At 33.4% G+C, this 26,081-nt stretch overlaps 1 long non-coding RNA gene across 1 annotated transcript in view; it reads right to left on the minus strand.

The window, feature by feature from the left end:
• Window positions 1-3,450: 3,450 nt before the first annotated feature.
• LOC119839696 overlaps window positions 3,451-26,081 on the minus strand; it is a 210,987-nt gene continuing 188,356 nt past the window's right edge. The window contains exon 4 of the long non-coding RNA XR_005288271.1: window positions 3,451-3,694. This is a non-coding gene — a long non-coding RNA (uncharacterized LOC119839696). The remainder of the gene's footprint in view (window positions 3,695-26,081) is intronic.

Consider the following 26,081-nt stretch of genomic DNA (forward strand, 5'->3'; position numbering starts at 1 on the left):
AAAGCCGCAACTGGGCGGGGGCGCACGATCGCTATCACGTATCAACTACCAAGGACACACCTTTTTAAATACGTGTATTTTTTATTTTTCGTCATATTTCCTTAAAAGGCCAATTTCTTCTTGTATTGCTAAACACAATTTTTTTCTATAGAACTATTTCTCGGTTCACCTAAGTGACGACTCTTCTGCATTACCTGTATACATAGGCGTTGCCAGGGGTGGTTAGGAGTTCAATCCCCTAATCTAAAATATTTTTCATTTTCTTATATGTATATGTAGGATAGTTTATAAGAAAAATAAGTCGCTTTATTTTCATGACGCATATATCGTCTAGCGCCATCACATTCTCACATTGGAATTAGTAGATATTGGTTTAAAACCTTACAGTAAACCCCAGATCTTCATCATATGAGGCGTTGTGTACTATTTTTTTCGCTCAAGAGCCTTTTCGATCTGTTGGACGATATTTAAAAAAGGGTACTTGCAAAAAAAAATTTACGAAAAAATGCTTCGTTAACACCATTTTAATATTGAAAAAAAGTATCAGAAATGTATAAAAAATTAGACATTAAAAAGCATTAATACCTTAATTGTAAATTAAACATAATTGGTCAATGTTAACAGTCCTACTAACGCGCCATACTGCCTCATTTATTAATTACTCAAGCAACAAAATAGCTTAATGGCGTCAATTAAACAATCCGTATTACAATTTAGCTTATGCGGAATGGTTTCTCTGGGCATTTTAAAAACTACGTAGGTAAATGGCACTAAGGAGTCCTGTAAAGCGAAATGCACTTATTAGCTGAGGAGGGCGCAGTGAGTGCTCTGACTAATGGTTGCTATTCATGGGTTGAATGGAGACATAAAATTGCCAACAATTATATACTCTCGCAATGATAACTGGTAGATGCTGCCTCCAAACCGTCTCGGAATGGAGCCTAGCTTAGGGGATTTTAAAAATCTCCGCTTCTTGGAATTCTACCTGGAAAATATAAGCTTCTTACGTTCGCATTCATTCAATGCGAAGCACTGAGTGCTTTCTTCTAACGCATTATGATGTACCTACAAATAAATATTTTGATGCAATTTCATGCACGAGATATTGGTATACGCATGTCAAGGGACTTTTGTTCACTTGTTTGTACAAAATATGGGATATGAAAAAATACGTAAATTACGCCAGTAGAATAGGTATGCTGTCGAGCAGTTTCACCCTTTTTCAGTCACCAAAAGCGACACAATAACTTGTTCCCAGCACAACAGCTCCAAAATCTATCAGCGATCTCACAGTGAGTGACGTCACAACATGGCGGCAGGTAGGCAAGCGGAGATAGGATCCGGTCATCCTGTCCATTTCCGGTCTTCACGCGGCCGTGACGCTTCCGGGCACGCGTCGCCGCCGTCGTTGACACTGGAATAGATGATTCTAGAACGGACATGCTTTGGTTTGCAATGGGTTTTGCAGTTTTAATTCAGTAAATGCGTGGCATAATGTCGTATCGAAGGTTTGTTTTGGATGATTTAAAATCTCTTTGCATTATGGTACCTTATAAAGTATTTTCATTAGCAAAGATCTCTTTTTGCAAAACGGCACAAAAAAGGAAAAAATCGCATATTTATCAGATGGAATTAGTACTGAATGGAAGTAAGTTTTCAAAAGTTTTTTTTTAAAGAAAGGTAAAAATCAGGTCACTTCCATAAGTTTTCGAATTGCAATCTATGGTCCAGCCAGAGCTCACAAGATGAGTTTGTGAAATGAATTCGTTCGCGACAATTGAATGCTGTGAGAGGACGCACTTATCTCGGACACGTCTGAAGTTTGAAAATATTACTTTGATTTTACAAGTTTTAACAGAATCTCATATTACACAGATTTCAAAATGAAATCTTGGGAAATTAAAGCTGTCAGAAAGGTATAACGGTGCCCTTTTAAACAAATGTGTTATACTTCAGAAATAGGTATGTTTAAATTCAAAATATTCAGCTGTTTCTTTTTTAATCAGATTGTTTTTTAATTTAGAAAACAATTTCAATTACATATTTATGCATCCTAAAAATACATTGTAGACTATAGCACAATTATGTAACAATTGTGCTGTAGTCAAATGCGTTAATGATTATACAGGCAAACATTTTTCCCTTCGTTACAGTGATTAAGACATACGATGTTTTTCAGAAAATGGTGAATAGCTCCGAACAGCGCCTGATTATGAGATACATATAAAGATTACAGTTCAAGTTGATTTGACCCCAAGGAGCTCCGTTGGGTGTCTAGATGTCAGTTCTTCATTTATTTCAAAATATTGACAGGTGCCCTCCAAACCACCTGACAGCGGTCATGCCCATATGTCGACTACCAACATCGGTTCTCTTACAACTCACGCAAGGCATTTTCATACAAAAGGCGAAGTCACGACCAAAACGTATCTTAATATCCACTGCTGCTACACAACAGGACTACAAGTTGTGTTCGATTAATATGCAGCAATGTAATGGAATTTATTTATTTGTTCGGATACACAATTTTGTAATACGTCGAATTAAAATATAGTTTAGTAGCGGTAGTTAGTAGTAATTAGTCATGTTTCCTTTTTACGCCCTCTTAATATGATCTTTTGTTAAAGAGTGCGACATATGTGGTATTACAATTATCTTAGTTTAATTTCTTACTAATTTGCAATCTGCTATGAAAATGCGTGGTTTTAATAAAGACCCAATTGAATCATCTTAAAATGGATAAATGTTATCAAAAATAAAATAAAAAAGTCTTATGATTCGTAAAGTTGTTAATAAAAATGATGTTATACGTTATTATCTTACAATTATTTTATTTTTTTTTTATGTTCCAGAGATAAGAACCAATAAGACCTCAACTAGAGTTAAAATTGACTTCGGAAAACTGTTAATCGATAGAAACAAGCTATCATTAATTCAATATTAATTCGACGAATAGCAGAGACAGGCGTGACCAGGATAATTTTTATCTATTCTTAATGTGACGCTGAGGGTGACGACGTGCGCACATTAGCAGAGACAAAGCGAGACTGAAACGAATCAGCATTCTCGTGATAACGGTTTGACGTTTTGGACAATAAATATACCCTTTTTGGGAAGTCGTATTTTGAGGATTGGATCGAGACTTTTTGAGACTGTAGCAAATGTTATGCATTATATTACATAGTTATTATATATTTGAGGCTATACCGGGAGTGAAAATCTGTGAATGTGGTTTAGTTTTCATGAAATCCGCTATATTCCAGGTTTTATAAACTTTTTGATTTGTCAAAATCTATATAGTACTGAGTTACTCGATTTCATTTCGAAGAAATTGAAAAGGCCATTTAAGATGCCAGAAATAAAAAATTCGAAGAAAAACACATTGTTTGTATTTGATATACTAGGGTATGTTTCATAATAAAAAAAATAGTTTTATCGAAAATATTTTATTTTATAGATTTACATTTTAAATGTATTCCTTATCTACTCTATACATTTCACTATTGCAGCTGTTTTACATCTGTCTAACTCATAATAATTGTATTCATTATATGATACATATTAACAATGGAAATATTATTAAAACGTAATACATAATTTTTTGATTGAACATTTTATGCAGTTTACTACTTCATTTCTAATTCTTGTCCGTCCTTAATTATCGCCGAAGTCGCACACCCGATTTGACAGATATCTGAAACAATAAAAAATATCTTATTATTTTCGATACAAATCTATAACTGTATGAGCCGAGCGGGTAGTTCAGCTGTTGGTAAGCGAACCATCGCATAAACTCTTTACAGTCTCATTTATTCGTGACCAGAAACAAAAAAACAATGTTTTAAACTAATGTGACTAATGATCAATCCATGACCTATATCCAAAACGCAAGTAACAAACTAAGAACGGAATCCATTTAAATAATCAAAGGAGTTCGGCAAGGGACCCGTGGTGAGGTTGGTTCATTAATCGACTGATTGAAATCGACATGTGTTCGGACGTCGCGATTCAGACCCGAGTCTCGTCTTAATGTGACGTGCCTAATCAATATTAACCATCACTATTTCAGTATTAAGAGCGTCAAAATATCACTTTTTGCGGCTCTCGAAATATCAGGTTTATTGTATGTTTATAATGCGATTTTTTTTTTTTAGTTTTAATAAATGTTGATGATAAATACGAATCTTTCACGACTACTACAATTAAGAACTCTACAATCAGCTCATAGACAATTAATAGATTAATAAATCATATATAGGTACCTGCAAATAATTTGATCGTTTTTTTTTATGTCACGGCAATGGAGCTGGTGGGACGCCTGATGGTTAGCGCTACCACCGCCCATGAACATTTGGAGAGGTGTTAGGTCCATTGCAGACCTTTCGCCTCTACAAATGGATTGCCGACTTTAAATTGGGAAGGGATTAAGAAAGGATTGGCGAAGGTAATAAAGGAAAGGACTGGGAAGGGGAAGGAATAGGATATGGGCCTATATATTAAATGTTTAAGCGTAACAATTATGGAAAGATAATTTTTAAAATAGCTGGATTACACGTAGATTAGTAATTAAATTAAAGAAGTAGCTATGATCTGTTATAGAGTTATTTACTAAAAAAGGGAAAACTAATGGAAAATAAAAATCTAGATATCGCATCATTTGCGCCTACGAATAACTAAGTACGTCAAATAAGATGTATCTGTACCACAAGATGTATATGTAAAATTATTACATACTTTCACGCAGTTACGTAAGGCACGTGTGTTTTAAAATACGTATGGAATTTGTGAAATAATTTCGTCATGTTACAGTGGCGTATTAGCGACGGTAATGGCGGGTAATGACAATCTTGGCGTTTCACTTATACAATACATATTATTATTTTATTTTACGTGTGGGTTGCCTGCAGCTTACATTACTGGCATATTCGGGTAATGTTTAACTCAATTTGACATATTATAAGTTTAAATAACACAAGCTACTCATTCCGCTTTCAGTTAAACAGTCATAAAACGAAAAGCCTTGTTTCTCAAATATATATAACTATGAGTTTACCCAAATAATTATTATAACAGTAAACTATAAACATATTCTAAATATTTACTTCAATATCCGATAAATTTATGTGTCCTTAGTGAATATACAATTATATAAGAAAGTGCTGATTCAAAAAATATAGGTATCTAAGAGAGCAATAAATGAGATATTTAATTCACATTCTGTAATATTGTTGTAATGTTCCATTTTTCTTTTAGATCTAAGTATACTTGCGAAACAAAGTTTGTCTCGATGAAAATAACGAGACCCTCGCCTGCACAGTCATGACTTGTAATGAAGCGTCGTTAGTGTTAAAATATAAATGCTAGATTTTCTTTGCCTCAAGATAACGGTTTTAGATCTATTTAATGTTTGTTTAATAACTGTATTTCACGATAACTGAATAAACTGAGAAGGATTTGAAAACTCGTAGCATTAGATTAATATAAAAATATTATGGAAAAATAATGAAAACCAAGTTAAAAGTCACCTTTGTAATCCTGGTTTTAATTTGTTTTATTTTTCACTAAGAATAATCGATTGAAGTAGCTATAGGTAACACATATTTCGCATTATTTATTCTATTTTTCTTAATTTGCAAACGATTTTCTAAAAATATTACAAAATCAAAGAGACGAAAATCATACAATAAAAGTTAAACGGACAACGAGAAAAAACAATACATCGATAAAAAGTTGACTAATGACACAATGGAGTCGCGTCCTATCGCCCGCATCGTACCTGCGTATCGCATTACATAAAATATTTATTATTTATGACGCGTAATTAATAAAACACGCATTCTACAAAAACAAGTAGCCCAACAGGAAGATGTAATAACTCAATCGCCTACAGAGCGCGACGCTATTTGTTTAACGAGATTGGATCTACATACAGCAGCTTAATGTCTTAACACGATACTCCAGCCTACCGCGCTTACGGGGAACTTGTTATCAGCTACGTTAACATATTGGTGCTTATTAGCGAGATATTATAGGATACCACCCCAATTAATCTTGCACTTGTAAACAGTGGAACTGCCTGCATATTGAACGCGTACGTCTATTACATTGATACTTTAGCTCTACTACGAAATTAAGATTTTATTAGTTTTGGCCGCGGGTGGTATGAGGAGGTAGAAGTTAGGACGATGACAATTAAAAATCGTTAGATGGCTATTAAATAATAATATTAATTAAACACGTGTTTGAGTAGAAGCTATAGCATCATTAACATTATATAATAACAATAAAATAAAATAAAATTACACACATTTAAAGAGTATTACCATGAAGTGTCCCTAAAAATATGTTTTTTGTATTTATTTATTTAGTCCGTAACAGTCCTTATGCGATTATCTTTGTGAGCTACGTTTAAATGAAATGAGAAACGTTAAAACGATAAAAATGCAAAAGTAGTATTACGCAAATAAGTAATTAAACAATCTTTACCTTATATTTGTACTGTCTATGACGTGTAAAACTGTATCTACACATTTTTATAACAACTTTCATCCACGATTGTGCTGTGTGCGCTAACCCTTAAGCGCAGATTAAAAAAATATCCTAGCTGCACTCTAGAGGGCCTGCTTTTATTCACACTGCCCGTAGGTATGATACAGTACCGTCCCCTACTAGTATGCATTGCAATAAGGTTCTCATGAAAACTGAACAATGAGCCAAGAGCGGTACTAGCAACTTAATCTAAGAGAATGAAATCTGCAAATGAAATCTACGAACGGGGTTTAATCTTGCTGGGCTTGGGTTGTTCGCGTTTTTCACTGTCATTTCTCTGGCTGTCGCCTGTCGCCGATTGTATATGCTCGTAATATTTCCCACTATCTTCTCTTTACTATAATATTATATCTGGGCCTGTGGAGTGAGATATTTACAGAATTTAATAGTCCAAGGGAATCTTTTTCTATAATATTTGAATTTCTCATATTTTACAATTAACCAGTGCTGCAAAGACATATAAAATTAATGAGTATTCTTTAATACAGGTAAGGCAGTGAGGCTTTGATTATTGAGTCTTGATATTCTTAAATCTCTTTCTTCTTACGATGGATCGAGGCCTAGGTTAGATGATTAATAATCTAAACTACTTATGAAATTACTTCTCTGCATAATTCCTGCTTCCGATTTTTTATTACTTTACTTTGGAGCGAAATTACTAATTTTCGCACATCGTATCGGATTCCTATACCTACAATGTGAAAGAATTAAAATTATATACTTCTATATTCTTATATTATGCTAGCTTTCCGGATTTCTATACCTACAATGTGTAAGAATTAAAATTATATACTTCTATATTCTTATATTATGTTAGCTTTCCGCCCGCGGCTTTGCTTGCGTAGTTGCAGGAAAGATAGAAACGGGGTTCACCTCGCATGTTCCCGTGCCCGTGGGATATCCGAGTTAAAAACTTTCCTATGTCCGTCTCCTGGTTCTAAGCATTCTCTGCACAAATTTCAGCCAAATCGGTTAATCCGTTCTGAGTTATAAATAGTGTAACTAACACCACTGTCTTTTATATATATAGACCAGCTGCGCCCTCGGTTTCACCCGCGTTAGTCTGTATAACGTAGGAATATCGGATATCTATGTGTTATTCCAGTTGTCCATCTATCTACGTGCCAAATTTCATTGCAATCGGTTGAGTAGTTTTTGAGTGAAAGAGTATATAATATTAATATAAAATAAATTCAAATCTACCACAAATTATTCAATAATCGTCAGCACTTAACTGCATATTTTCAATCAGCTGTGGAATTGGAATTAAATCTTAAATCATAAAGAGAATACGTACAAGGGCATGGGCTCGAATATTCAAAATAAAATATATTATCTGTATATGCTAAATAAGTAAATACAAGTAGCCATTCAATAAATCTCTTGCACTCGACGCCCCCGCAGTCCTACCGCATTCATTACTAACGATATCAAGAATGGGATGCGAAATATCATTAGTTTTGTTTTTATTCAACATTTGCATATACAAAACCATTGTCAATTCTTGCCGAATTCCTCTCCATAATGGTTTTCTTGAAGCGTGATGAAATGTTTATAAAATCATTGTTTATTATTAAATTAAGTGTACTTAATATTGTATATATTCTGCTGTGTTGATTGCTGATTTAGTGACATTTTTCCACATGCGTAGTAGCTTGCGTAGATTTTAGTTTTGTCGGGGTTTAGGCGGTGAGACAGTTAAATCACAGATAACATAATACTATACTAGTAAAAGTAGTTAAACACGAACCTAAAAATAATTTTACAAAATAAAAATATATATTTCTATATTTACTCCTCACTCAAAGAGTGCATATGACACAACTATTTGAATTCATTCAAAATGGAGCGACCACCAAATAAACATTCGAAATTTAAAATAAAAGAATCGCAGTGATTTCCTGCGGCCGCATAAATCTCTAGCGGGCAGTGGGACGGCGATAAATAAGGCAGCTTAAAGCAACCGCCGAGCCACAAGCGGTTAAGATGCATATGCACGTAACGTTCAGAGTTAAATATACAATAATTAGAAAATAAACATATGAAATATAAAAGAAAGTATGTTATTAAGGAAACAATATTGAATGTAATGTATTCTCTAGGTGTCGATGTGTTTTTGTGTGTGTGTGTATTAAGTGCCTTCAATTAAGCCCTCAGAATTAAAACAATTAAACACAAACAAAAAAGAAACTAGAAACCTCAATACATTCTAACAGTCTAAATAATCTATAAAAAATGTGATCAAGGACGTATGTATCGTAAGCAAAAGCGAATCGTGTCCTACATCTGCAAATTGCAAAAAAAAAAAAATAAAGATGGGAAAAAATTTATGCTAAATTTAGATTAGATTGTGTGCAACACCAATGAAGTACTATCTCAGATTTCAGTTATACTCTTAACTCATCCCATGAATCCAACGGCTGTCACATTTAAGACGTCACATAACACTCTGAAACATTATATCTCCAATGTCTTGTGGCTACTATAAAATGCGTCGCATTTACCGGATCGATATTCCTGGACATTTGTATAAATAACACTAGTATATTGAATGTAAGAATTTCCTTCCTGTCCAATAAAAAGCACGGCGGCTATCGTATCTCGGGGAGCCGGCAGGTCGTAATAAGTCTGAGGAATAAAATAATTTCCAAGTGAAGTATACACACTAATGCGACTAATATTATAATATCTGGCGCGTTGGACGTCTAGTACTACGCAGCAAGATTTAGGTGCGGTTTCGATGGCGGTATGCAGAGATGTGTTAATATTTAGAAATTAATAGAATCACAAAGTTGTGCAACAGTTTGGTTTTACTGATTTAAATATAAGCTCGCACTTTGTTGGTTTATATATAGAATTGGTATGGAAATTCTTAATATTTGGTATTTATTTATTAATCGTGTCATCGTAACTGAAAGCGCTTATATTTTAATATTAAGTGGATTATTTCTTGAGTTTGTTTAAATTCTTGCGTTTGTTTAATTTCGGAAACTAATGGAAACAGTTTTACATGAATTAATATTAATTCTGCAAAAAAATATGTGTGGGACTGGTGCCTAAAATAGGAAATTGCATAACTTATAGCTAAGGTCACCAGGCCACTCATTTCACAATAGCTTATATATGAGATACCAATAAGTCTTAAACTAGGAAACCTGTAAGAGTAGTGTTTTCCATAAACATTTTGTTTACATCTTTTTTACCTAAACTGCTTTTAAAATCGAACATATATTGTAAAGTTGATTCCAAATTAATTTATGAACATATTTTTACAAACTTTCGTTCCACTCTCGCATAAACCGTCCTGCGTGCGCGCAGCAGCCGAGCCCGTCTCGTAAAGCAGAGACCACACGCGGGCGGAGGTGTGAAAGCAGCGGCGCACCCCGGGGGCCGCGCATAACTCACGAGCCGCGGGATACCGTCCATTCATGCATGCGCATCGTGTAGACACACTGTCTAGCGATATTGTTTCTATAACGCGAATAATGATAAGATAGCTTAGCTTCGATTTTTTAGAGCTACATAACTAAATAAAGGAACATCTCTAATTTTATGAAATACAAATGATAGATATGAAAATAGATCTGCCTATCGGTTTATTTGACCCATAAAGTTAAACGGATCTGGTTAAATTTAGGCTAGATTTATAAGAAATTAGAGATGGAGTCATATTGCTTCTTATCTTAAAAAGGGCGCAATGGTGAAAAATATGGAAATTTTTGGGGAGCAGAATCTGAACACGCGTGAAGTCGCAGGTGGAGAGTTTGTAAGAACCCGTGGCCCCTTCATGCGACTGGGACTTATGCTGGGACTTATATATACTGCGACTCGACGGAACACAGTAAGGTTTTAGTCGGTTGGCATCCGACATTACCCACGGCCTCTTCTTCGAGAGCCGTGGGCCGAATAAATATAATACAGGACCAACTATTAATCAAAATGCGACACGTTTATGTTTACAATTCTTGTCGCATTATATGATGCATGGGAAACTAGGTAACATATAAACTATGTAGCTACCTACTACATACCAACGTTTTATAACCAAGTACAATTTCGACAATAACTAAATTAAATTCTTAAGGTTGTTGAATATCTTAATATATATAAATCTCGTGTCACAATGTTTGTCCTCAATGGACTCCTAAACCACTTATCCGATTATAATAAAATTCGCACACCATGTGCAGTTCGATCCAACTTGAGAGAATATTTTTTCTTTAAATAATTTTAATTACGGTAAATGACAACCCGGGCGGAGCCGGGGCGTGCAGCTAGTTTTTATATAAATATCTTTTAATAGAACTAGATAATACTGAAAGAAAGTTCTAGATATCTATTATTTTTAATATATGATTTCGTATGCGTGGAATCCGGTAATAATGAGCATTGATATTATATAATGAAGGATATAACAATTAAACAGAAAAATAAATAATTACTTTTTGTGACAAAATTCATTTGTCAGTGATGTTCTCTTAAAAGGAGGAGTTTCTCAAACCGTTACACACTTTTTTAGCTTTAATTCCAAAACTCGAATCTCTCACGAGCAAGAAACGACCCAATTACCATAACGAACAATATCCAATCGCACGAAGCTCGTGCAATTAGGTAGAAATCGTGTTATGAGTTATTTAAACGAAAATTGCGCGTGTTATCTAACCACCCTTTTTAGCCAAATGGCGCCTTAACCAGAAATGATTTCGTGAAAGAAATTGTATTAAATCGCACGCTACCGATACTAATGAGGGGCTTAATGTGTTTAATCTTTGTAAAGGGTAAATTGGGATGCACGTGGTCGTGGATAGTGTCATTAGAACTCTTTCGCGGCGCTTCACTCGTTCTCATTAGAACTTTAAGACAGATTAAAAATGTAATTTACTAAATATGATATGTTGAAGATTTGACAGGTGACGTGGTCTGTATGAAATAATAAAAAAAAAACTATTCAATGTTCAATTAAACTGCAGAGTAACTGTGGTAAATTATTCTATATTTTTCGCCAATATCAACAGATATACAGGTTTATTACAATTTAATACAATATTTCAACTTAACAATTTTGTAAGAAATAACATATCTGTACATTGTTTTGAACTATATACTCCCTACATACCAAATACGATACAAAAATGAGCACTACATGTGCTATAAAATTAATTAATTGGTTCGAAATACATAGAGTACTTTTATCATACAATAAAATATTGTTAAATCGTGTATACAAATACTTGAATATCCGAGTCCCAAAGTTAAAACTTCAGTAATGATTAAAAAATCAAAAATATAAAAATAACACGAAGTACAGTTAGCTCGTTATAGGTAAAACCGGAAGTGACATGGTTAAGTTGGTAATGCTGTTTATCCACTTGAAGCTATGATATTTTCGACCATCAGTTTTAAAAAACTATTTAACCCTACAGTACTTTCCATTTTAAAAAGGCCTTTCAGTAAATTTTACATTGTCAGATTAGTTTTGTTAATATCCATGTAATACCACGACTTCGTTACGGAAGTATAGTATTATCTGTGGTTAGGAGAATTATCAGGGCGATGACGATGTCGCGGACGAATCAAAACCGGCTCCCGTGGTTGAAGCTCCCGTCAATGAAGCGGCTCGACGGAACACAGTGGGGTTTTGGTCGGTAGGAATCCGACATAACCCACGGCTTTTTCCCCGAAGGCCGTGGGTATCTATGCAAGTTTTCCCCATTTAAAAAAAAGGGCGATCACGATTGGCTGTAAATACGTCCATACAAATATGATATTATATAATGAGTAGGTCACCCTGTTCCCTGCTGCTAAATTTCTTGAGTTATGCGCTATATCTCAATAAGAACTTCTCTGTTTAATTAAATAATAGAAACTTAGATTGAAATGAATTTATTCTGCAAGAGGAATGGTAACTATGGTTATTAACGGTGTTAAAGGTGATACATGTACGAAAATTATAATATCGCCACAGATAACATAATACTATACTATCGCCTACCAATTGGATAACAAGATTTATGCTCGCTACGAATCGCACTGGAACTACGCTGTAGGAGCAGCTTCCGGTTCCAAGTTAATGTAAAAATATCTAGCGTAAATCTCGAAATCTGTCATAAGTATATATTTTTGATAACGCTAAATGGTTTTGTCTCTCAATTTTAATGTATTTGTTTTAAATGACATCGAAATCGATGTCAGTTATATTTGACAAACAAACAGACTATATATTGTCTAGTGCTACAGTTAAGGTACTAATAAAAATTTTTGGTTCACTACCAATTAAGATCGGATGTTATAGAAATTATAAACTGAAGGAGATACATGATTTATTTTCACAATTCAAATGTGACTGTCGGCATAAGAAAGTTGATAAAGTCTAATTGACAATTATAGTATAAGCAGGTACTTATATACTAAATGCTTCATTGGCATATTTAGTTAGCATTCATCTACACCAATTTATTTACATCTACAATGATACGCATATTCTTAACTGACGTCTCAAAAACGAAGGAAGTTCTTTCGACTGTATTAGCTACTATCTGAAGTTTCCCGACAACTCCGTGGGTTTTCAATTCTTTCTTCCATCCGTCCACAACACTATCCTCTACAGTGCTGTGAGGACTACATAAAGATTTAATTATTTATCAATGCCGTGATTTTTTTTAGTTTAATGTTAAATTGTTTTCATTACCATTTTAGAATCTGGATAGTACCTCCCAGGGAAGCTGGTAACCTTATTAGTTTTATTATTTATACTTTTTCATTCTAGCCCATTATGAAATAATCTCAGTTGCCTAATTGCAACAGTTGTAACTTTGCATAGAAGATATGCCCGAAGGTATATTTATATATTAGCGTATAGTATCCTATAATATGGTAAACTCGATAGTATTTTTAGGCGTCACGGGCCGATGGGTGGTCGCGTGCAATGAACCCATTTTTACCGGATATGTTGAGGCATGTCATGCCACCGGCTATCTGACAATTTGCACGATAAATTAACGAATAGCGAGAGAAGTTATCAAATGTGCTTTTTATGGGAGGTTAAAGAAATAAAGTTCTATTTGTACCTGTAGGTACGTTGGTTTCATGCAATAAAAGCATAAGTTTTAAGACGCTGTTTATATTATTCCTTTCTACAAAAAAATTACTCCATTGGGGGGAGGTACCACTCCTTATTGTAAAATGTGGCCAACTGACAACAATCTCTTATCATACATAAATCCAGCGGATCGAATGAAAATCCGTCCAAAAAAAAAAAATAATTGAATTGAGTTATTTCCTTACTTTTTGGGAACGTTGGTTAAAAAAAATCTAAAATCGGTTCACAATAGCTGAAAATATAGTCTGTACCTACTGAACGGATTTTGATGAAATTTGGTATACAAGCAGGGTACGAGCTGACTTGGGTGATAAGATACTTTTTATCTCGATTAAATGCTCCCTTGGAATAAAGCAGGAATCTTGATAACCGGGCGTAGCCGGTAGTAGGTTAATAAACAAATGAATTTAATATATTCAAATATGTTTTATTTTTATGAGATAGGTTACTGAGATATGTGATGCAAACTATTTTACCATTCATCAAAATTAATAATTTAAAATAACGATCACAGTACTAATTTGTTTATGTGAAATGCGTATATAAAACGTTATAAATTTGAATATAATTCTTGTGATAAATTTTTTAAACATCAAGCTGACTGACAGATCTAGAAAATATAATCGACTATCTTTAGAAAAAAGGAACACTTAAAATAGCGCATAAACTTTGCTTATTTTAATGGCATGATATTTTCATATGAGCATAAAATATTTTCTCATTTCTACAGATATAACTATCGCGGCCAAGAACGTATCTGCTAAGACGTTTATTCAGAAAGCTCGTCATAAAAAGTCATAAAACGTATTTTAACATCCATCCGATAATCAATCTAACACGTCATAACTTTGACATTCGTGGATGGACTCGACTGGAATCACATTGGAATCTATATATCTTCAATTGAATATGAACTTTATACGCCACACTTTAGAATTTATCTTCGAAATGAATGTACATTGGCGCAAAAACTACACAGCCTACAGATCAAGGGAATCTCAATAAGTCTGAACATGTTAATTTACAAAAAAAAAACATTGTTTTTCGAATTACAAAGATATTTACGTACAAATTGGTGCCGTATTTCGGTATTAAATCCCATGATATATTGAAACAATGTTGGAGTCTTTGGACCTACCCTAGGTGCTTGTTATAATTTTTGGAATGTGAAGTCAAGTCTCGATTGATATTGATACTGATTGCTATTAACATTATATATAGAAATAACAATTAAGTTATAGTTAGTTAATAAGGGCATTAAATATAATATTTAAAAATTTAAAATGATATTTAATAAATATTAATATTATAAACGCAAAAGTTTGTAAGTATGGATGGAATATGAATCTTTGTTACTCTTTAACACGAAAACGACTTAATGTATATGTATGAAATTGGTACTGAGATAGATCATAGTCTTGATTAGTACATTGGGTACTTTTTACCCAGGTACCACGCGAGTGACGTCACAGGTAACAGCTAGTATTAAATATATGCATCCAAATGTCGGTTTCATTAGGTTATGTGTAGTTCCGGAATGTTGGTTAGTTGTTAAAATAACTCAGTATAATATTTTTTATAATCTGATCGCGTTCGATGAATATTAATCTGATTACAATCGAATGGCAGTCTGGAATGCATCATAAAATATTTATAGACATAAAAAAGGTACGAAACAACCCATTTTACAAATGAGGCCGACGCTCGAAAATGCAACGTCATCTTGACGTGAAGTTGGTCGCCTAACTTATAAATTACAATATTATGTTTGATTTAGTTTATTTATAGTTGTATTGATTACTATCATTTGTGCCCGCACCTTCGCTCGCGTGGACTACTAAATTTTGTGCGTCGTTTATTTTCGAAGAGGCTGTGTGATATCTTTTACGATTATAGAAGCGTATGCATTAGTACTGTACTAGTACTGGAAGTATTTATTTTTGCATAAAACCTATTTATAAACCATAAATTTTTAGGGCTTATCCCGTGACACATCCTCATTTCGTGGATATTCCGTCATTTATTTTTTTATCCTCCTCCTTTTGACTCCTATCCTGTCCAGACACTGTCTAATTTTCCTGCTATTTCATTTTTTACTGAAATGAAATCATTAGGTTTATGAATTATCGACTCATTTTCATAATTAGCATTTGCGTAAAACGTGGTTCATAAGGGCATATTTTAAAACGTCATTTCGTGCTCTCTGTAGAAAGTACCGCTCATATCAACATCTTATCCCATAAATATCTTTTGGATAGTTAAATGTTACTGGCACTTGATTAATCACAACGCAAATGATTTATGGTGCATCTCAATTGATGAGTCGGCTTGTATCATCCCTACCTGGACCTCTTGAGTGATGTTTCCTTCATCACATAACACGTCTGTTTAGTATTTGTTACTGGCCATGTTTTATATATTTTACGATATGACGCAACAAAGGCATTTTCGGAGGTATCATTTTTGGATATACTGAAATATAATTTATTGAACTAGGCTTCGTTTAGCAGCGCTGTTACTAGTAGGATTAAATACAGTACTTTCTTATGGTCAGGTCGTGGCAATAATAAAATTTGCGATAGCACATTATATCGTTTTCCCAAACGCATCGAGGGAAATGAACACTGGAATTCTATTATAACACAGGTCCATTAATTTGATCATTCGGCTTAACTCCATAGGTCAAGAATCTACAGCATATATTAAAATCGTTGTGAAACATATCAATTCTGAGAAGGTGAAGGCAATATCGATAGTGCAATATCACAGTAGCTATTACCTCTGTTGTAAATCTTCTGGACATAGCGGCCGAGCTCAATCGACTCGATTTTCGATTATGCATCGATAATACAAATTTAATCACAATACACACAAATGAGTAAATTTAAAGTGCTTGTTCTTAGCGAGCGAAGAAAAATATTGTTTTGACAAAGATGAAGATCGCACATATGACCTTTTAATTTGTACTAGCGGTCCGCCACGGCTTCGCTCGTGGTATAAGCCTAGCCTTCCTCAATAAATGGGCTATCTAACACTGAATCAATTTTTCAAATCGGAACAGTAGTTCCTGAGATAAGTGCGTTCAAACAAACAAACAAACTCTTCAATTTTATAATATTAAGTATAGAATACAAGTACTAAAATAGCACGGAGAATAAACTGAAATGAATTTGTTGTATGTTCGTAATTGGACAATTTCATTTTTCTTCATTATTCCTATACTTATTCAAGAGAGAGAGAGAGAGAGAGAAGTATCGGTATTAAAATACTGAATGTAATTTTTACCATTACCATTTAAATACTTGGTATTATTATTTAAAACCTACAGTCTATCTAGTATTTCAAGTAAGGATACAACTTCATCTACAGATTTTGAGTGATAGCGCGGTGCGTTTGATGGAAAGGGTATAGAAGAGGTACAGGTGCGCACGAGCAATAACGCATTTGTCTCTGTTACTGGCGATTATTCATCTCATTGAAACATAACTCGAACTAATCACGCTGACTAATGGAGCCCCCCGTCGACACTTCCAAAGTTTCACACAAGCGAAGTGTGAACGCCGACTGAGCGATGCCTCCGAGGTCGGTCTTGATTTATGCTACGATAACAATGTCCTATCGTCGATAGTTTCTGAACATTACATACGTAATATGGAAAACGACTGTGAATTGAATATGTGATAATTAAAGTTCAGTAAATATGAAATACACTGTACCACTAGAAACATTACGGCTTAAAATCTTAGCAAATAACTAACATTATTAGATTTAAAAAAGTAATTGTATTTCACGAGATCTTTAATTTCAGTGTTATTCCTCTTTATGTGCGTGTACGCACCGCACAAGGTACGGCCAGCAAAAAAGTACACCATAAATGCCGTTTATGGCAGCAAATAAAGCTCGCCATCTTTCCCGTAGTCCCGTAGTGAATTATTGCTTTATTGCTTCAGAAATATTTTACAAACAGAAAATATTTTATGATTCTCCAGTTAAGAGCGGCCATATATCATTTTAAGCCATAGATAATAAAATTCGTAAGTCACCGTGAGCAAGACAAAAGTGCAAAAGCAGTTTAGATCTGACAAATCTGGATTAAATGCAATTCCTGGGAAATCATGGTGAATTTGCGATGTGAAATAGAAATTATGAAATTTAAATGAAAGCGTCGTACTTAATAACCTAGAGGAGATAAACAAACGATAACAATAATATAATTTATAAAAAAATATAGGAATAGGTACCATATCATTATTAAATCCAAATTAAATACATATAACGAAATTATAATTATAATGATACTTGCTTATTATTCGTCCAGGAAATGAGAAAATACGGGATAAAATCGAGAAATTAATTAAGCTCACAGCTTAATTAATTACAATCGGTACCTAACTGCATTGTAAAATATGTTAATGTTATTAAATAAGTGATTCAATGTTGTTCCTTCTGAATTTTACCCATTGCCTAGTCACCGCTTGCGCCAAATAAATCAAGGATTAGCGAAAGAAAAGTTTACAACGCACTTAATTTTAAAATTGTTTTTTATTGACTCTTAAACAAAACGCTAGTATTTATATAATTACATATTGAATATTTATTTGCAAACATTAATGTTTTAACACAGTCCGGGAATTCGCGTTTCGGTACAAACATAAAATTGGAATAGTTAGCGCTCAGCGAAATCGTTAAAACCGATGAAGACTGTAATTGGAAGACATTAAATGTAACCAGAATTGTTATAGCGGATTGTTAAATGCTATAATGGGCATTAGTCGTGTGTTCACTCGCTACAATGTCGTATCGATGAGTGATATGTGAAGGCAGTAATGATAGACTTGACAGAGGACAAATTATTGCAAAATATTGTTTAGTTGTAACGCAGGACATTGTGAGGTCTTCCGTGAGACTGGTGTAGCGAGGCGTTTAAGCTAACTATGTTGTGTACGGAAGTAAATAAAAATAAAATATGAATGAATTAATTGCAAATCATTAACCTAATAAATATTGAACCAATAATTATCTGTATATATTTCCTGACAATATTAACATTAATTTTTAAATTATATCGTAAATACGAACTAATCAATCAATAATTAATAAAAAAATGATTACCATTGTAATACTTGGCAAAATACTACAGCAATAGGCTCAGCACAAACGGGTCGTCTAAATAAAAAACCTTCTACGTAATAATACGGCTAATAATTTATAATTTTATCTTACTTAGAGCCGTTGATAACTATCTACCAGACATCTAAATTTACCATAAACATTTACACTGTAGCAATACTAAAAGATTTATAAACGGCAATAAACACATTAAGTGGTCTAACAATTATAAAGAGAAATACGTCAAATATTGTTGAAAGTCGCCAAGTCAATTTGCTGCGGCGATCGCTAGGAAACAAAACAGTGTTTTGTTCCACGAACGACCCATCGCAACAACAAAGTTGTAATTGTATTTTTTACAAATCTCCGTGCGTCATATTTTCTTGGAAGGTTTGAAGGACATATTCTGTTATGTCGGGGACGAAATTAGTGCAACTGTATTAACATTTGCGGTTTTAAATTAGGTCCTTCTTGAGATTTAATGACAAATTGCAAATGCTTATTACGGTTCATCATCATATATCGTGTTGTTACATTAAAAACAAATCAAACGACTTGAGTAATGGTCCTGTCTTAATTTCTTTAATCTGTGTTTTCGTTCATTGCCTTTATATTTAAAAAATCAATAAGAATATTTTAGTATTTGTACTTTAAAGAATAAATAAAAAGCAATGAGTTTGAAATGACATAAAATAGGTAATTGAAGTTTTATATCGCATCAGTACCACTTCTTTATAAAGTCTGTAAAAACTCCCCATTACCGCATAAACATTAAAACAAAAGTAACGTAAAAATGATTTGTGTTGCAGCATTCGTAATATATTAACTCGATTTGCCCTGTAATTTTTCAGCGTTGGCACTGCAATCGGAAGTGCAGTGGGGACAAGTGTCTTTTTGTTTCTGCAGCGGTCGTGGCGTGATGGTTTTCGGAAGTGAGCCCGCCGCTCGTTATTCGACTATCGACCAATATTTCACTTCTGATTTATTCTGTGTTACCTTTCCATTGAGACTCCTTTACGTGTATTTGCAAATTGTTTCGTTCAAACTTGGAGACAGAATAAATCCATAACTACGGATTCGTTGTGTCTCTCTGTTTTATAATAACGACTCACATTTATTTTTTCGGTTTCTGTGCAAAAATAAATTAGGAATTGATATTGAACTTCCTTTCCCGTATGTATCACCTGCGGCGTCACTCGCGTGGTACCTGGGAGAAAGTGGCCTATGTGCTAATCCAGACTATAATCTTTCTCTCTACTAAATATCATACTAGATACTCGTTCGTATTGTTTTCGCGTTGAAGATTAAAAAGCATTTATAAATACTTCCATCCCGCCATACTTGCCAACTTATGTTAGGATTATCATTATTTTAATTTATAACTTTCACTCCAAAAATCCGCACTATGCGAAGCGAGCTAAGTATCAATGCTGAAAGCTGAAAGATACAAGCAATCTTAACAAAACAACATAATATATGAAGCTGTTAATAAAATCGAATTACATCGACCCTCCGCACCTGCCACCTGAGAGAAACACACTGTCACATTTATAATATTTGTATGGTTTGTTATAAAAAACCTTAGTTACCTTGTCCATGGTCATCCATCAAAATTAAATAATAAAAACTACTGAACCAATTGCAATGAAATGGTACGTAGTCAGCTGGACAACTGGAATAACATATATGCAACTTTATTCGGACTTATGCGGGTGACGCGGGGCGCAGCTAGTATTTATTTATATTTATATATGTAGAAGAATATTTCTAATTGTCTCGGTCATATAAAATGTAAAGCACGTAATATAAAAGTACCCCCGAATTTAAGCAACGAAGTCCCTCCAATGCAACATCCGATTTTCGTTTTATGCAAAATCACAAAATAAGCATGAGAAGGACACTTTCACGTGAATAATAAAACTGATATCATTACGTTATTACGTAGCTACGTTCAAAATACACGTGTCGCTGCGTGAGAACGTATTGTTTTATGTGATATGTAATCAGCTTTATTAACGAGAATTACGGTGAATATGTGAAAGATACGTGGTGTACAAATAGGTTAATGGGTACGTATATGATCGTGTGGAATTGTAGTAAGGGTATTCCAATCGTGGCATTATTTCGATAGTTTGTTTAAAAAATAAACTGTCCATTTTAACTTTTATCGTTTTGAATAGATTGTTGACAATACAAAATTATTTGATGCAAAGAACAGGAATTCAAATTATACATTAGAAATTTTGTATGTAGCAATAGATACACTGCATATTACTTTTGAAAAATAATGAGTAGTTGTTGGCAAGATATGGACGAGAGATTATAGGCGTGAAAGTGAGCATAACTCAATTAAAACAAGGGCTAGACAAAATTACAGTCATTATACCACGCACGGACGGTAGCTACCTTGCTGTGGATATAAAGATCTGGAAGAGGTAAGAATAGATCTTTGCTAACAACTTTATAATGACACTGATGTTATAAATAATTAATATTATAATGTAACCAAGCATTATTATATATCAAGGCGTCTTGCGTGCAAGTTCAAAAGGTGATATTACCTACTTATGAAAAAATTAACTATGCGTATCTTAATTCTAAATATATCTTATCTTTCAATTATGTAAGAGCACATTCTCACCTCCACACATCACCACACATACCACCATAGAAAGCAACATAACGTAAACTTAAAACACGTTAGTCGAAACCTAATGATAACTAAATTAAGTATTTATAGTTTGGATACAGATTATGTTAATGGTTGAGATGCATGCCGCCTTATGTAGTTGTATTAAAAAAATATAAAATTCGTATTTAAAAACAGAATTTATCTAGCTCTTCTAGTATGGTTTATTTAGGAACATTTTGAAAATAGAAGGATGGGTAAATAATTAAAAAGAGTAAATAATATCTTTCGTTATGGATGACGAGAATAGCGATTAGTTGTGTGATTTATCATCAAGACGCGTTTTCTATACTTTAACCTACTTAGTTTACACGGGGATTTAAAATAACAAGGCTTCAGAATACATCATAAGCCTAGATTTAAGGTGTATTTTATATATTTATGTGTTATGTTAAAGGTACGATGAAAATACACAATATTATATTATGATACAGCTATATCTACCTTGGTTGGGACCATAACAAATATATAATATGGGTAGTTATATCTCTAAAGAATTTGAAATAATCACTGAAATAATTTAAAAATCGGTTCTTTTGTTTCAGAGATTACTTCTTACAAAAATACCCACAAAGCCATAATTTATGATATCTACAAAAGGTCAGATGAATGAAAAATAATTATATATAAAAATAATAATTTCGCATGAAATATTCATACATAAACAAAAATTTATAGTAGAATTGAGAAAACGCGGTCTATAGCGACCTCTATAACCTTCATAAGTTAAAGATTGAAAAACAATTACAAAACAAACAAACAACTACAAAATATCGAATTATTTCTCATTTGTTTTACATATAGGTCAGTAACCGAAGACAAATATATAAATAAATATGAAATTTCAATTTACATACTTCCCTTAAATATAATTGATAATATATCGAAGGTTAGTTTATTGAGTTTTCTTAAATATTTCATTATAATAATCTTAATCTTTACTTGATATTCATTATAAATGTACTTGAACCCTGTCAATTAAAGTTGCCATTTGCATGTGTGGACCATTAATATATTAGTTGAAGGTTAGATTAGACTTTGTAAAATGATGCAAACAAAAAACACATGTTTCTTTTTTAGAGTTACGTTTAAGGTATTTCTTAGAGTATCTTGTATTGGTTATTTGGTTTAGCTGTAATAACTCTGTTGACGGCCAGAGTTAATACTAAACATTGATATGATTATCATCGGCTAGTCATTTTTTTACGTATTTATAGCTTTAATTTCAACAAGCTTCTGAGGTTTAAAAATGAACGGTATTCGCGGGGTATTACGAGGTTTACTAATATTTCATAAAATTAGCAATTTAACACAAAAAAACAAGCAATTAAAGGCAAGCGACTGGGCAACAAGGAATAAACTAGGAAGAGTGGAAAAAGGGTGCGGGCGTTCAGCTCTCCAACTGTATGAGACAAAGTGGTATGCTATTTTTTCGCAGCGATAATCTGTGGTTGCGTGTTAGCTTTCCCGGTGCGAGCTGGGCCTACTCGTGTCGAAGCGTGCTCAACGCACACATCTCAAATTTCGACTACAAATTGTGATTATTAAGTGCAGTCTATATTCAGTTATTACCGACTTATATAGCTACAAATAAACTATCATTAAACCTGGAAGCGAACGCCATATAATTAATTAATGTTTTTTAAAAAGAAATTGAGCTCACGTTTATCAATCATTGGCAAGTATGCATCGTCATTGTTCTTAGTATATTAGAGGCCAAATTTCACAAACGTCAATTAATATTAATAGACACCTGAGCCAAAATTTCGGTTAGAAAAAACCGCGCGTCCGCCTGAGACCACGCGGCTCTTGTTTTACTTTTTATTGGGGATCCGTTACGATTGTAACATAATTTATTTGTATTCAATCATTAAAAATGAATTTTTACATTTTTATACATATTAAAATGACATAAAGTAGCATTTCTTAAATAGATTACCTACTATATAAGAAATGCTACGTTTCGGTTTGTCAAAAAACAACACTGAATAATCGATTTTTAAGCACATTCCACTAAATTTTTCGCTGCTGCAAAATAATTTAAATAGAACTTTCATTGTGATTTATTCCCATACAGAACGTGTGTACTGAACTTTAAATAAACTAATCCAACAAAACATCGATCCACAACGACCTCGGGGAGTGAGGACCGAAATACTCGAAATAAATTAAAAAATGCTCACTCATCATCAATCAAACGGAGTCGATTCCATCAATATAATTTAGTTTTTGTAGTTTTTACCAGAAAGCAAGGCGTGACTCCGCATGTTGTGGCCCGGTTTTGCGCCAGGCACCAAACACACTACATTATAGTGTTTTCAATCAATTTAACGATTTACAAAACCAATATCAATTACCAGTTACGATATCGAAATGTTAGTTTCAATTACACAATGTTCGTTGCGTTTGTTTTCGACTTTTTGTTACCACATAAGTATGGCAAGTCAACGTCCTCTGATGATTATTGTTTTGTTGTTGATGTTGACGAGGAGGGCCTTCATTAATAATTTGATTGTTTTTTATTCCATCCACAATTCACCTCAGTTTTTTAGTTTGTATGCGAAATGTACGTTTTAAATGGATGCATTTTTTACGATCGTTGCATAGTACAGATATTGATGTAGCAGTGCACAGAACGCTTCTTTTCTAGTTTTCTAGATAGAATATACAGGGTTTTATCTACTAGCCTTGATCGAAGATTGGATTGAGGTCTTTAATTATAAACTTGCTATACACTGACCACTGAACCATGGAGGCGACGATTGAGAAAAACTTAAGGAGGTGTTGCAATATTTCAATCTTCGAGAAAATCTAATTTTCTCTATCCTTTCGGTTATCTGTTGTTTCATAGCAATTGCTGTGATGGGATCATGGGTGGCCGAGAGGTCAGGCGTGGCTACGGTCAGCGAACGGCGAGGGTTCGAATCCCGTCTCATGATCGAAATTTATCTGGCCTTTAAAATTTTTTGAATATTCAAAAGTACTCTAATACTAGCAGAATTAAAGATGTCTTCCGATTAAGCAAGATTGCATTTTGTTGTTATTGCTGTTAATTATCCTACTAATACTATAAACGGGAAAGTTTGTATGTACGAATAGTTGTATGGATGTTTATTACTCTTATACGCGAAAACAGCTAATCGTATCGGTGCGTAATTTGGTACAGAGATAGATTATAGTCTGGATAGTCATAGGTTACTTTTTACCCAAGTATCGCATTAGTGACGCCGCGGGTTGCAGCTATTTCGTAATTTTTTGTAGTATCAGTAAATGACTAAACCTTAGCTTAAACAGAATCTTGCACATAAAAAACAAAAACTAAAATTCGAAAGCTGTCAGTTTTTCAACAAACCCGAAATTCACTGGAAAGCCGAGTATGGAGTGAATTAATTTGTATTTTGTATAGTTACTCTTCAGTGGCCTGTCAGTTGTGATGGTGACATGTTGAAACGGTTTCGGCCGTGGTCGCCAGTAATCGGTTTTCTCCAATAAACGCCGATTAGACTCGCCGGCGTCAGCATGCCCGGGAACCGAATAGTACACTCGTGTGGATAAGTTAATTTCAGTTTAAATATATCTGTTGAAGGGAAGGGAAATTTAAATTTAAGGATCTAAGCTATTTAGGTCAGGAAAATTGTGAGGACGATGTAATGAATGACGACTTGTATCAATATGACTAACCTATACCTACCTGATATGAGTATTATTAGAATAAGACTATTTGCTATTCACTTCCACGAATAGATAGACACATAAAATTCATACAAATTTTAATTAACACTGCACTAATGTTATGTTAACACATATGTTACTCAAAGGTTGAACGTTAATTATATCTTATATCTTGAAACTTATCTGAAAAGTGATTGTGATGCGATTCACTGAGAAAACAAAGCTTCGCCAATATAAAATAGACTTTTGGCGTTGCATGTACTTGATATGGTCGTGACCAAACGGCAATTTCAATTATTATCTGGAAGTCGTTTCTTGGTGAGGTTGTAATTTTAATCACACTGTTATCCCATTTTTATATAAACTTAAATGTCGTAAAATAAACAAAAACATGAGTTACGAAAAAATATTGCAATCAATTTATGTTGCATGAAAGCAATTTACGTAACGTCTGATGGTAAATATTGAAAAATGTGGCCTTATAAATTTAGCTCTTTAAATACCTATCGCACTCATTGACTGTCTCATTTTATAATTGGCATTAGGGCCATATGTAATTAAAAACCATAGCCTATCTTTGGTTAAAAAAAAAATTAAATTTCTACAAAATAGTTCAATGGTATTATAGCCACTGAAACAAAGAGGAAATAAGTACGTAAAATATCTCGAACAAAACAGGATAAATATGTGAAATATAAAACTTTTTAAAGAAACATTGTATGTAAAATCAGTGCTATTAAAAAAACATTTCCAAATTAATGTTTAAACTCAAAATTAATTTAATATTACCAATATTACGATGATACCATAAAAATGCCAATTATGCATATAATTCAATTGTTAAATGCTCAAACGGAATCCGTATCAAAATTGATTTCGTTTCTAAATTTACCAGTATAACATTAAATGCATTTAATGACTATTTGAAAAATATGAAGAATCTGTTTGTAAATATATAATGTC

Source organism: Zerene cesonia, chromosome 1 (genome assembly GCF_012273895.1).
Source record: "Zerene cesonia ecotype Mississippi chromosome 1, Zerene_cesonia_1.1, whole genome shotgun sequence".
Lineage (NCBI taxonomy): Eukaryota > Metazoa > Arthropoda > Insecta > Lepidoptera > Pieridae > Zerene > Zerene cesonia.